Source organism: Equus caballus, chromosome 7 (assembly GCF_041296265.1).
Source record: "Equus caballus isolate H_3958 breed thoroughbred chromosome 7, TB-T2T, whole genome shotgun sequence".
Lineage (NCBI taxonomy): Eukaryota > Metazoa > Chordata > Mammalia > Perissodactyla > Equidae > Equus > Equus caballus.
The window spans coordinates 52,787,718-52,803,295 of NC_091690.1; positions in this window are offsets into that span (position 1 = coordinate 52,787,718).

The window sequence follows — 15,578 nt, forward strand, 5'->3', positions numbered from 1 at the left end:
CAGGAACCGAACCTGGGCCACCAAAAAGGAGCATGCCAAACTTAACCACTGGGCCACCAGGGCTGGCCCAAGATTCAGATGATTTTGCCAGTGAATTTTGATTCATATAAGAAAAATAATTCCTCTCATAGAGAAATTGTTTGAGAATTTGCAAAAGGAGGAAATACTCGTCTTTATACACAAAGCAGGGAAGAACAGAGTTAGAAAAAAATATGACATGATGTTACTCAAAAATACTTGTAAAAAGCTTCTGTAATCTATCAGCACATAGAATACATTCTGGTATAAGAAAAAGATAATCCTAGGGCCAGGCTGGTGGCATAGCTGTTAAGTTTGTGTGTTCTGCTTCTGTGGCCGGGGTTCACTGGAACAGATCCCGGGCATGGACCTATGCACTGCTTATCAAGCCATGCTGTGGCAGGCATCCCACATATTAAAAAAAAAAATAGAGAAAGATGAGCACAGATGTTAACTCAGGAGCAATCTTGTTCAGCAAAAAGAGGAGGACTGGCAGTGGATGTTAGCTCAGGGCTAATCTTTCTAAGAAAAACAAAAAGAGATAATCCATTATCTCAAAGTTCATTTTTTCCAGAATTACAAGGTTACTGTAACAAGGGAGATCAATTAACTCATGATACTTATATTTTTAATCCCTTTTATTTGTGTTTTCACTCAAATATTAGATAACTATCACAGGCAGATAAATTCTAGAAACTTGAATGAGATCAGCAAACAAATATGATCATTTCAGAGGAGTCAGGAGAAAGCATTTAATGCATCCATAAGGCATTTATGAGAAAGCAAGTGCTCAAACCATGAAAAGTAGGATAAAGCCTTAACCTTGTAAAATCTACAACAACAAATACAGTGAAGGGTAAAGATGGAAAGCATAGCCCACTAGCTTAGGAAGAACACAGGACACTGCTTTCACTAACCCTAGTCATTGTTTGGTCACTAAACCAAGAAAACATATAAATGATTTAAGAATTGAAATGGAAAAGCAAAATTACCCTTAATTACAGAAGATATGATTGCCTATGCAGAAAATTGAGAAGAATATTTTTAAAATTAATATTTATTTATTAAGGTTATGAAAGTTAACATCCTTGTGAAATTACAGTTGTACATCATAATTAGTCATGTTGTAGGTATACCACTTCACCCCTAGTGCCCTCCCCCCACCCCCCTTACCCCTGGCAACCACCGATCAGTTCTCTTTGTCCATATGTTAACTACCACCTATGAGTGGAGTCATACAGAGTTCGTCTTTCTCTGTCTGGCTTATTTCACTCAACATAATACCCTCAAGGTCTATCCATGTTGTTGTGAATGGGACAACTTTGTCCTTTTTTATGGCTGAGTAGCATTCCATTGTATATATACATACCACATCTTCTTTATCCAATCATCAGTTGCTGGGCACTTACGTTGGTTCCGTGACTTGGCTATTGTGAATAATGCTGCGATGAACATAGGGGTGCATGGAACTTTTGGAATTGCTGATTTCAGGTTCTTGGGATAGATACCCAGTAGTGGGATGGCTGGGTCATAAGGTATTTCTATTAACTTTTTGAGGAATCTCCATACTGTTTTCCATAGTGGCTGCACCTAAAAATTAATATTTTTAAGACAGTTTAACAAGGCTGCTAGAGAAAATTCAACATACAAAGACCAACTGCATTTTATAAATTGAGAATTAGAGAAATTAAATAAAAATGTAACATACACAAGTCAGAAAATTATAAAATGCTTAAGAATAATCTAATCAAAATATGCAGAGTCTCTTTTGGAGAAAGTTGTAAGATATTGAACTCCTTTGAGGAAAACTTAAATAAAGGGGGAGAAACACTTTCTTCATGGATTCAAAAGTCCAATACAGAAAATACTCCATTCCCCTTAAAATGATTTACTTAGAGTTTCAGCAAATGTCTAATAAAAAGCAGACCTACTAGGATTGGAGGAACCTCACGAGCTGCTATGAAATATGTATACAGATCTCCCCACAACTTGCTGATCACCAAAAGGAAAATAGGCAGTTCACAGTGCAAACTCGGGACATGGGCTCCACTTTACACCAAGTGATCAAAATTAGCATCATCAATGAGGGGAAACATGAAATCACAGGCCTCTCTATAGTGATACCCTTGAAATATCCATCTCATTTTTGGTATTCAACCCAAATTCAAAACCTGAATCTAATTGTGAGGAAGCTTCAAAGAAACCCTAAGTGACAAACACTCTCTAAAGGAAATGGCTGTATTCTTAAAAATTCCCCATAACATAAAAGACAAAGCATGACTATTATGAAAGGCTTGAAATTGATTAAACAACCACTAAAAACAGCACGTGACCCTGGACTAAAGGGGACATTTTGCAATAAAGGACATGGGACAGTTGATAAAATAGGAAGATGGAAGACAGATCAGATAATATCCTTCTTCTTGGGTAACACATACTGAAAATACTAAGGGGTAAAATGGCATGACATATGCAACTTACCCTTAACTGATTCAGGAAAAAAAATCACAGACACTGAGAGAGAGAGTGAGAGAGAATGAATGAGAAAGAAAAAAGGAGCAAAATGTTAAATATTAGGGAATCTGGGTAGAGCTACACTGAACTCCCTTACACCAGTCTACCACCTTTTTCTCTATGTCTGAATAAATTTCAAAATTTTAAAAAGAAGCCAAGAACAGAAAAGACACTCCTAAAGAAGAACAGTGGCATAGGAAGTAGCTCTATCAGGCATGAAGAAATATGGTAGAGTTAATATAACAAATATAAGCGGCATTGGTGCAGAGATTAGACCAACTGACCAAAGGAACAACATCAAGCCCTGAACACACCCAAATAAATATGGAATTTGTCAGCGGCTAATTTGACACTGCAGATCAGCAGGGAAAGTTGAGCTTCTCAATATGTGATCTTGCGAAAATGTTATGTCCATTGGAGGAAAAATTAAAATAGACATATATTGATACCACTCACACAAAAAACAATCCTGATGGATTAAGGACATACATTTGCAACAAAAGCTATACAAATTTGGTAAGACAAGGTAGTAGAACATATTTATAATGTCAGGGTAAAAAAAATTCTAAAATAAGATAAATGAAAGGTTAAATAAATTTGCCTATGCTCAAATAAAGAAATCCTTTTCCTTAAGAAAATACAAAACTGAAAACACATACAGTGGAAACAACTGCAATCATGTAACTCACAAGTGATGAGTTCACACTGTCTAACAAAAGCCTTCAAGATTATTTTTGACAAGACTAATTATTAGAAAAACCAGCAAAATACATGACCAGGTGTTTCTCCAAAGCCAAAGCAATTGTAAACATGTTCATGTTACCAATAATCATGGTAAGGCAAATTAAACCTACAATGAGATTATCATTTCACAACAACTTTGGGAAAATATTATAATTAACTAATAAGGTTGAACACGTACAAGGGGAATAAATCCATTCACAAAGGCATAAGTCAATAATGACAGATTTCGTAAACACTTCAAAAATAACATAAGGTAGCTAACTCCTTGTTATGGAGTATGTCCATAAGTAGTAAAACCTAGAAAGAAAAATGAAGACACAGTAGATTTGTGCCTGGAGCTTAATTTATAAAGGTCACTGAGTGAAGACATGAATAGACTAATATCATTAGAAGAAAAGTTTATTACTAACAATCCCAAGAGAAGGGTCATGGGAAGCCACGCAGGGCTAAATGGGGGAGCACAAGAGTGGGTCCAGAGGCAGAAGTAAGGGGAAAGCACAGACTTTATTGGGGTGTCCACAGGAAAGGCAAGGCAGGGCAGAGTAAACATCTCAGGACTGGCTAGTTTGAATATTTCTGCAGTCTCTGGGGTAAAGGGAGGTCTATAGTGGTCTGGTACCTGGTCCTGGGTTGATTTAGGGCAGGGGAAATAGTGGTTTGCTGTGTAAGAGTTAGACAGAGGTTGCGTATGCAGCTTTGGATTGCTTGGTTTACATATGAAAGTTAGATGCCAACGCATATTGTTTACTATCTTTAAGATTAGCTAGCACTGGGAGGGGGAGTCTCTCACCAGCTAACCTGACCCCAAAATGTGAAAGCATCATACTATACAACAAATTAAAGTCATGATTAACAAAATTGGTCCCCCGATCAGTTGACATTATACTAATGAAACTGTGGAGTGACGAAAGTGGAGATTTTTAGAGGAGGGTATAAACATCATTAGAAAGATTTTATTATGAGAATAAGAAGTAGGGACACTGGTAGAAGGATAAGGAGTCATTGTAAGCCAGCCCATGTTCATCTTTTTCATTATGTATGGCGTTAATCAAGAAAAAAGATCTGAAAAATTCTTGGAGCATCTAGCAATATCTTGGTGGAGTCACAAAGTGTGTCAAAATTATGAGTCTTATGAGTCTAATGGGTCTGGCCCTGTGGTGTAGTGGTTAAGTTCAGCACACTCTATTCGGTGGCCTGGGTTCACGGGTTTGGATCCCGGGCGTGGACCTACACCACTTGACCACTTGTCAGCCATGCTGCGGTGGCGACTCATATATAAAGTGTAGGAGGATTGGCACAGATGTTAGCTCAGGGCTAATCTTCCTCAAGCTAAAAAAGAGGAGGGTTGGCAACAGATGTTAGCTAAGGGCTAATCTTCCTCAGCAAAAAAAAAAAAAAAAAAAAAAGTATGAGTCTGACAGTAATTGAAGTGGCAAGTCTGGTAGTTACGTTGTCGGAGGGTATGAACTAAGTTAATAAAGAGTATGAAAAGATTAGTGGTTTTGTGTGTAACCCAGGGGAAGAAGTATCTGTGGTTGGAGATGCAGGACAGGAGGTCATGGTGGAAAGCCAGAGGGGTGCAGTAGGAGAAGGCACTGGGAAGAGAGTGGTCCTCTCCCCAGGGGGTCAAGAGGTTGACTGATATGAGTCAGGCATCTCCTGAGGAAGTCAGTAATTTTCACTAATTGTTAGAATCACATAGACAGGAGGAACCTCTATCAGATTTCCCCAGAGGTGTGCAGGGCAGGGATGTTGGTTCTGGCGGAAAGCAGGGAACAAACCAGGATCATGGGCTAAGCAACAAGCTCAGAAACACAGTAAAATCTCTATTATCAATAGTAAAAGGAAAACTGTGCTGTGTCCAATTGTGCCTTAGTTGAGGGAGTCCAAGAGTGTCAAGAATTGGGTGAAATCTCCAATGACAAGGTCTTGGGCTTGAGTAGTGTGACCTGACGTGATGTTACTGCCAAGGGGAGTCTTCTACTTGCCACAAGACAAGCCAACAGTCAAGAGGCATGGTGGTAGGAGAGAAAGGGTCTTTTTATTACAGCTTGCCAACAATGGGGAAGATGGCAGACTAGTGTCCTAAAGAACCGTCTTAAACCTACAAAATTTTGAAATAGTTTTATACGGCAAACAGGCTGAAGTGGGGGGGTGTCTTGGAATGTTGACCATCTGGTGTAGTCCTTGAGACCACAGAGCATCCCTTTCTCTTGTCACCAGTGACAGATACCAGCAGAGGGCTTTTCCCCACAGGTCCTTACATCCTGGGAAAAGCTGAAAGAACGAACTTTCTGCTTTATCAGAGTAGGGAGCTCTATGTATAAGCCAAGGCTACAAAAATAGCAGAGCATATTTCTCACAAGCAGGGGTGTACTTCTCTAAGCTACATGCAAACTAAAGCAATGTTGACAAGGACAGGGGGGTGTCTTGTGGCTCAGGGTCACTTAGTCCTAACATGGTTCCTCTCTATAAAATGGCTTCCCTTATGCTAACCTATGTTAACCACTGGCTGTATTTATCTTAGTTATTTGGGCGGCAATAACGTCATTACCAGCAGTGAGCTTCTGTGCCAAGGTGACGTCATCTAGGATGTGGGACAAGGGTATCATTTCCCAGATGATATCCTACTCAGGTCGCTGTGGATCTCATCATGTGTCATGTTTGATTGAAACAGTGACATATTTGGAGGGTTTGGGCCTGTGGATTGTAAACCAATGAAGGCACTCAGACCAGTACTCATAAGACCAACAGGCAACAGAATGGTGTGCAGCTGAACTTGACAGGTTTGTGTTTGTGTGTGTGAGTTTAGCCTCAAACGGATCCCCTATCAGATGAGCAGCTGCCTGGCTCACCAGATAACTTTGGTTGATGGGTCCCAGGAAAGTATGCACCCTTGATCTGGCCTCCAGCTCTTATGGGATTGAAAATTGATAACGATAGGTTAAGGCTCAGGGCAAGATAGAGACCCACTTACAGGCCCATTGATCGGACTGAATTTTCAAAGGATTGTTTGAGCAGATCATTAGGTCTCCCAGTTAAACCGGCTGTCTGGGATCCATCAAGAACATGAAAGTTTTACTGAGTGCTTTTTCCAAAAGCCTAGTATAGTGTACTTTGAGAAGTGAAATGTACGCCTTGGTTACTATTGGAAATTTCTACAATTCCAAAAGGAACAAAGAGTGTCCTGACAAGACCTTGTATTGTTGCCTCAGGATATGTAGACACGTGTCTAATTCTGATTTGTAATTTGAGTGCCTGTGAGGCTAGAGATTCCCAGAGATCTTGACCCTGAATGGACAATTTTTAGGCAATGGCCCTACAGTTAACAACAAATGTGAGGATGGGGCCATTGTTGGCCAGGGCATCGAAAGCCAAGATGACTGCCTGAAGTTTGGCCAAGTGTATTGTTTTTGGAGTCTTGTTTTGTATCAGGGACGTCCTGGTTAAGAGACGGAAAGCAGTAACTTTCCACTGTGCTCCATCACATACGACGGCCAGCAGTGCCATCCACATAGTTCACAACTCTCACTGCTGTTTATTCAGTCCATCCCAAGGGCTCCTCAGGTAGCCAAGAGATGGATTATTTATTTACTTATTGCTTATTTCAGTTTTAAGAACATATAATATTGGCTTATTCAATGGAGGAGTGGAGATAATCACCTCTTTATTAACTAGGTTTGTACAGTAAGTTTTAAACCTTGAAGACCCTGTTTCAACTCACATTGAGACATAGTAACTATTTTAATGAGGGGTCCCTGGGGGTCCTGTTTTATGAAGACAATTAGTGTCAAAGACTTACTTTAAGTTCAATTTATTGTGTCAGGACATCCATGTCCAAGATGGCATATCTTAGTGAAATGGGAACTATGGCTGGGAAATTCAAGCACAGCTACAACTAAAGTGAAGCACACCTTTTTCCTCTATTTTTGGTTACTTTTAAAAAAAGTATAGGGGAGTATAATGTGTAAATGTAGCAATTTGTAATGTGTAAATTTGAGTGACAATATTAAGTCTATCAAGGCTTGTCAATTAGTGTGTTTTAGCAAATGCTATTTAGAAGTTATGTTGTAGAGGCACAAAAGCCAATCAGTGCACTTTTTGTCTATTTGGGTTTTTTTGAGGAAGATCAGCCCTGAGCTAACATCTGCTGCCAATCCTCCTCTTTTTGCTGAGGAAGACTGGCCCTGAGCTAACATCCGTGCCCTTCTTCCTCTACTTTATATGTGGGACGCCTGCCACAGCATGGCGTGCCAAGTCGTGCCATGTCCACACCCGGGATCCGAACCAACAAACCCCGGGCCGCTGGAGCAGAGCGTGCACACTTAACTGCTGCGCCACTGGGCCGGCCCCTTGTCTATTTGTTATATGCATTATTTAGTATATAAATTTTTTACATATTTCTTACATATATCATAATTATATGTAACAATATATTAGTATATACATTTTAATATATAAATTTTGGATTTCCAGTTTGGTCAAATCATGGATCTCTTTTAATTTACAATCTACATACAGTTTAGTAATTTATTATGCATCTATATTAAACTATTATACATATATAAATTATATAAATATATATAATTTATGTAGTTAACCTTTATTTTCTTTCCCAGTATCTGGGGTTTGTCATTGCTGATTTTAAATCAGTAAGTAATATAAGACCAGCATTATGTCTCTTAGACCTGGCATTTTCTCCACACAAAGGATTCCAAGTTGCCTTTGGGGAGGGAGGGAAGTTTGTAGTCACCTAAATCCACTTGTTTTCTTTTCTTTTGTCTCCTGTCTGATCCTGAGATGACAGGTTCTTTGCTGTTTTTTGGGGGTGTTTGCCTGATAAGCTCCCGGTGGTCCTGAGCGGCCCCTGCTGTGAGCGTGGCCTCCCTTTCTAAGTGTCCCTATCAACCTCAGAGGGTCCAGAGGTTATATCCAAGAGAAGAATTGTGGTGGAACACTGATTCTGTGATAACTTGGTTTTCAGGAGGATGCTCCTAGCTTGTTGACAGACAGCGGCACTCAAGACTGCCCGAGTGCACTGAGCTGGAGATCTAGAACCTCACGTGAGCTGAGAAGCCCCTCACGTGTCTTAGGGGAAGCAAGAACAGAGTTCCTTCTCCTTCTCCTTCTCCTTGAAACATTGAGCCATGGTGTCCATGGATGAGGTCCCTTCTGTCCTATGTCTGGCAGTGAATTGTTAACAGCAAAAGCAAGCAACAGAGAGAGGTGCCTTTAAAGCAGCACTTAAACTTTTCAGAAGCCAGGATTTTCTGGGGCGGGGGTTCACTACACTAGCTACTGATCAGTGGGAAGGGATTGTCCAAATTTGGAATCAAATGGGTGAGTATCTGCCATGGGTTGCAATGACCAGGGGAAAGAGAGTCAATGACATTTCTGATGGCCTGTGAATGAGGGACATTATTTACCTTGGGCCTTGTTTGTCCACCAGAGTAAGAGAAGAATTATCCATTTAAGGAGCACTGCCTGGGGCTCACTGCCCAGCCCCTCAGCCCTCCATGGTGGCTCCTGGTGGTGGTCTTTCAGGGTTCCCAGGCCAGTGGATCAGTCTCAGTGCCCTCAATGCACTCTGAGGGTAACACTGCTTGCTTCCTTTTCCAAGAAGCCTTCACTGTGCCTTTCAGCCTCTGCCTCTTAGCCCTAAATGCTCCCATGGCCTCATCTGATAGGACATTCTGTCACCAGTAAGGTGTCGTTGGGGACTTCTCATACCCTCAGTCTTACTACCAATACTAAGGATCTGGGTCACTCTCTTGTCACAATTTAGGATGGAAAACCATGGCAGGATAAGGCTGACACTGCACCAGGCAGTGAGGGCTACAGCACAAGGGCTCCCACAGCCAGCAGTACCCTCCCAGGCAGAGCTGGCTGTCATGCACAGGCAGTTAGTAAACCAAAAGCAGTCTAGAGGCATGGTACTGCATTGAGCAGTGAGTCACCCTGCTGGCTGCATCAAATGATTTGTGCCTGTTACTTTATAAAGGTGACTGAGTGATGACACAGAGAGGTTAATGCCGTGGAAAGTTATTAGTCACACAATCCCAAGAAAATGGGACACCACACAACACAGGGCCACAGAGGGAAGCACTATGTCATTAGGAGGGAAAGCAGGAATGAGAGGAGAGCTTTACTGGGATTTCTGCAAGGGCAGGCAAGGCAGAGCAGGGTACAGCTTAGTACTTGACTCTGAATCATTCCAGTGGGCTCCAGGGTGTCATGGCCGTGTCCCTAGTTGTCTGCGACCTGGCTCTGGGTTGGTTAGGGCAGGTGAAATACTTGGTGTGTGAGTTAGATGAAGGAGGTGGCTGGAGTATGGGCTCTGGATTGGTTGGTCTGCATCAGAGAGATGCTCCCAAGCAAGAGGTTTACTCTCTGTAGGAAGCAGCTGGCCCTGAAAGGGGTAGTCTCTCCAGCCACAAAGACTCCAAAGCTGTCAGAGAATCATACTATACAGAGAATGTGAAACATGATCAATGCAATGGTTAACAAAGTTCAAACATCAAAGTTTCCTCTTGGAAACTGAGGAGCTCACCATTCTGTTTTTTTACGTCAGTACATATCCACTCTCACACAATTTTCTGTATGTATGCTATAAAGTTTAAGAATGGGAAAAATCACAGAGCAGCATAAAAATAAGGTCAGAGAAATAAACACACTGCATTAGCAATCAGAACAAATACAAAATAATTTAACCCGTAGCTGATATTTCACTTTGCACTTTAAATTGTTTAAATATTGTTCACAAGCACAATAACAAAAAACAGAAAAGTAGTAAATAAAATATTAAAAAATAACATAACAAACATGAATGATGTTTGGCATCATGAAGGCAGGACAGTCATCTCCAAAGGTGTCCATGTTCTCATTCCTGGAACCTGTGAATATGTGTATTAACCACATTTTTAATTTTCTGTTTTCTGATGGTTTCATATCTTGGAGGCCTTCCTGACCCTGGAGGGTCTGCTCCTCCTAGGGCTAACCAACTCCTAAAGATAAAGAAAACTGACCAAGAACACCATCTTCACAAGCAAACCAACCAACGCAGTCTATACCCTTAAGCCCCTCCTTCACTGGGCTCTCAAACTCTGGGCATCAACCTGCCGTAATCAGCCCTGGGCCAAGCACCATCCAGGAGATCCCCTGTGCCCAAGAGCCTGCTGCAATTATACAAATTAGCAAACTTTAAGCCTGCTTACCCTGCCTCGCCTATTCTTTCCCCCATGAAAACCACAAAAAAGGCTCTGGGTCACGTTTCCCCCTGCTCACCCTGCCTCCTGACCTGCCCTTGCTGCGCAGCCTGCTGTTCCTCCTGTTTCTAGAGAACTATGGATCACGATAAACTTCTCGCTTCTTGACTGTCATTTCCACGTCTGTGTGTCTTACCAGATCCAATTAGGACAAATCTCAGGGACCCTTAAAACAACATGTTGAGGTCACATGGCAGAGTGAAATTAGGGTTGTACGACAGCTGACCTTAAAACAGGGAGATTATCCCGGACTATGCATCTGGGACCAGTGGAATCTCAAGTGCCCTTAAAAGCAGAAGAAAGCAGACTAGGAGAACCAGAGAGATGGCAGCACGAGGAGTCCAACTTTCATGTTGCTGGCTTTGACAATGGAAGAATAATGAGACAAAAGCCATCTAGAAGCTGGAAAAAGCAAGCAAACAGAGTCAACTCTGCCTGAACACAGTCCTACTGACAACTTGATCTTAGCTCAGTGAGATCCTTTGAGTTCTGATCTCCAAAACCATAAGACAGCACATTATTGTTGTTTCATGCCATTAACACTGAGGTGATTTGTTACAGCAACAATAGAAAACTCACACACGATGCAAAGCTGGAATATTAAAGTATAGACTATCAGGCCAGAGGAGCACCTACCTTTGTTGTCTGCAACGCCCAGCCAGCCCTTCTCTCAGGAATCTCTCCTAAGGAGGCCATGGCACACCCTCCTCCACAGTCAGCGTGTGAAAAGGTCCCCGGTGACCGTCTCATTTCTCAATCAACATTTGATACAGTAAATTAGTCACTACTCCATGCCTGAGATTCATGGGCACCGATCTTAATTCTATTTCAATTTCACGGGCCATTACTTCACAATATATTTGCTACTTCCTCCCATGATCCCAACTGCTAAAGGCAGAGGTGTCCCAGGGCTTGTCAACCTTGCAGTGAAACACTCTACTGATTACAGTAAGTGCCATCTATACACTGATGACTCACATTAAGTGCTCAGCCTGATAATGAACTGATTTTGCTCATGGACCAAGAATTCATCAGACAAACAGTCCCATGGCTGGTACAACGATATCGTAGGGGGAAAGTGTTCCTATGTTTTTTAGCCAAAACATATTTGTCTGTGGCTTTCCTCATAGTACAAAATTTATCATCCAAATTGCAGGAATGTATCTGATTTCCAGAAAAGAAAGGGGAAGGATAAAAGGCAATAATTAAAGAGAAAAACTCAGATGACATTGCCCCCCCCATTTTTTAAAGTTTTATTTTTTTATTTTAATTTTATTGAGGTATAATTGATAAATAACATTATATTAGTTTCAGGCATACAATGTACTGATTTGATATTGGTAAATATTGCAAATGATCACCACAATAAGGCTAGTTAACACCCTTTTAAATGGCTCTACCTCCTGTCTCAGGCTTAATCCTATTAAATTCTAGACTTGGGAGGTCTTAAAAGACCCCATACCAACTTTCACAAGCTGCCATGTCTCCCATTACTGTCAAGGGAGACTTAAAAGGATTCCACGTTTAGCAAGACTATTTCCAGACTTACCTGGACCAACCCGATTCCCCTTTCCACACACATTTTTCAACCATTCTGCTTTCCCACACGGCTTAGGGGAAGATATCCCACAATCCAGCAACAATAGGAAGCCCTGAGGGACTCCTGACAGCCCTGTTTTGGGACCCACCGGAAGAGCCTACCTCTGATTTCCCTGTTCCAGAAGCTTTGCCAGACTTCTGAGGATATAAAGGCTGGTTAATAAATCCTAATGCCCCCTGTGATCTCTTGCAGGAAATAGAAATAATAGCCTCAGGAACACCACCAGGAAGGGTGTGGACCACTACAAGAACAACAAACTCTACTTAGTGAATGCCACTTATATCCGGAAATGATCAGAGGAGACTCATGCTTTCTGCAGAGCCCCCAAAGTACATACTGTCAGGGGGGCCACACTCCTATGGATATGGAGATAGACGCCTTCCACAGCCATGACCACCCCACCTTCCCTGGTAATGGAACAGCTCTCTGGGAGAAAGGCAAAAAAATCACAAAACACATTTACCATATTCAGCTGCTGGTCCTTAAGTGGGCTAGTTGTGTTTGTCTGGTCTGGTGCTTGGGATAATTGGAGAGCCTCAGACTCAATAATTTTCACCCAGGGATTACAACAAGCCCCTGGACAACCAAACATGCTGCCATAACAATTGGACAATTCAAAACTCTGAGTGTATGGAGCCTCTCCTAAGTTAAACAGATCCACTTGCCACTGCATGTGGCTAGGCTGGCACCTCAGCAAGCACATCAGAATGTCACCCTAAGACAAAGGGCACATGCCAAATGGCCAGGCTGGAGAGCCTGTAGGCAGGACCACTCACATGGCCAAGTTAATAAACATGAACACATTATAGCTGAGGTGGCTCTGAGATCACACTTACTGAAATGTGCACACATGTTGCACACTTACTGACAGGTTGTCCCAGGAGACATGGCTGTAATTTGCAGCCGGGCTGCTGTCATGACCTGTCTCAGCTTAATCATGGATTTCTTTTAAAAACTTTCATGCCACCTCCCATACATTAGCTTTTCAACGTGCTTACAGTGAACAAGCTCTGTGGTCAGGCTCAGGAAGCATGCACGAGTAAGCCAGCCCTCTGCCAAATGCGCAGTGGATAACCCACAAGTTCTCATTGACATCTGCAGTCCAGTTCTCAGGCCCAACAATGCCACCAGGTCCCCCAGATTGCCCAGGGACATTTTAATCTTAAAGAACTTAAAGTTAGGAACCCCTAACAGCCCAGTGAATACTGACTTGGGAAGGCTATCATCACCCTAACCCAAGAGCTCACTGCTGGAGACGACAGCATCTCAGACATCATCTCCAACGCCACTCTTCCACTCCCTGGGACCACCACAGAGGATCCCATGCCACTCACATGAAACTACAATTCTGTGCCCCTCAGGGACCAACTTTGCCATGAAGCACTGCCTCAAAAAACAGTAACCAACTTTCACGACTGACTTCCCAGATATTGCTGTTTACTTGCCTCTGAGCCTGCCTTACTCAAGACCATCTGCAAAACCATCAGTTTTGCCCTCACAACTGCGACTCCATCATCACTCATGTCCAACTTCTTCAAGTGCAATGCCTTTATGATTCTCTTAAAACAAAGGTGCCCACCACCATTACTACAGTATCTTGCCTACATGCCTCCCTAGAGGAAGTCCCCTCCCTCTGTGCACTCCTAATAGATTACAGGAGACTCTGTTGGCCCCCAGCACATACCATCATGAGGCCTCCACTCACACCCACTCTCTCTCTAGCACGAGAACATGCATCCCAAAACTCCTGGGCCGCATCACAGCACAGAGCCCTGAACTTACCCCTCCCCCTCCTGCTCCTCCCTACTGCACAGCAACACCACCACCCTCTTCATCCAGATGCTGAGATCACGGCTACTGCTTGAAACACAGGACACTGTTGGACTTGCCACGATCACTCTCTTCACCAAGCCAGCCATACGTGTCTATCCAGCTGATGTCTGTACCGGCAGACAAATACTGGACTATCACTTCACAGCCAATCCCCATTTGTCCCTCACCATGTATTCCTTTCACCCCCTTGAGGCTGTCACTAATTGGTGAAATATTTCTCCATAATGGTAAGATTTCAAGTCCACACTCAGGGACAGTACCAGGTACACACAGTTCTGTGTCCCAGCATCTACAGATATTCCATCCTCAGCTCTTGAATCATGTCGCATAGTTCATTTACAGTCACCCTCCCTTATACATCACCAGGGTCAGGGCTATCAGGTTATTCCGTAGAACTGACACCTCCACTGGAGCCCCTCAATACCCCATGTATTTTGCCATCCCGTTTCCCACAGGCCAGCTCTCCATCAACTGCTTCCCCATTACTGTAGATAGTCTACTCCCACTGAAAATACCCCTGCCCTTCCAAGACCATCTCTCCATCACCATTGGCAAGGCCTATTCATTATACTCAAGGTATAATTATCATTATACCTATTTACGGTATAATCTCTGGCACATAAGGCACCGCCTATTCCACAGTGGGACCAGCACAGCAGGGTAACTTAGAGGCCAACCAGCAAATGCTCCAAGCTTTCAACTCTCATGTGACACAAACACAACCAGCCCTTGCCCTCTTAAATTAAGGTCAAAGCTCAGTACCTAAAATGATTCGTAACAACTGTTTAGCCCTTGAATGACTGCTGGCGGACCATGGAGGTGTTTGCAAAATCGGAGTAACTTCCTGATGTATGCCGATTAATAACGTGCCACGTGGCCTAGCTAATCAAAGATATGAATACTCCTATGACTATTATTAAAGAAGTTTCACATAGTAACACTCTACAATTGTATCATCACATAACTCCATGCCCTGGACATCTCCCAATTTGCCATGGATTATTTCTCTGGGAAGCCAAATGGGGAATTTGGCTACGTGCTCCCCTTCAAGGGGTCATAATTACTGCTACAGCCTATGCTCTCCTTTTCTTAATGTTGTGAATGCATATTTAGCTGGATCTCACCTTACACAAGTGTCTTCTGCGATAAAGTTCTCAGCCACCCAAGCCTGCAATGTAATCTTAACCAGTACCCCAAATACACATAATGCAAATAGTGATGTTCAAGCTTCACAGGCCAGATGTATTAACTGTACTTTTAAAACCTGTAAATTGAGGCTTTAACATCAACACAGTAGCCACTAGCTATTTCAAGTGAATCCTGGCTGACCCATTAATATCTGGGGACTCCAGATAGCACTGAACCATATACGGTCTGAAAGTCAAAATGAATACGCATTTCTCAGAGGGAACACTTTCAAACACAGCCAGCCAACTGCAGGCCTGCTTACCCTGCCTAGCCCATTTTTCCCGTGGAAACCACAATAAAACTGCATTTCCATACTTCTGCTCCCTCTCCCTGTCGCATGGGCCCTTGGAGGTTCCCTGAGTGGCCTTCTGTGGAATGTGCTGTGTTCTCTCCAAGAAACTGTGAGTGTAACAAAA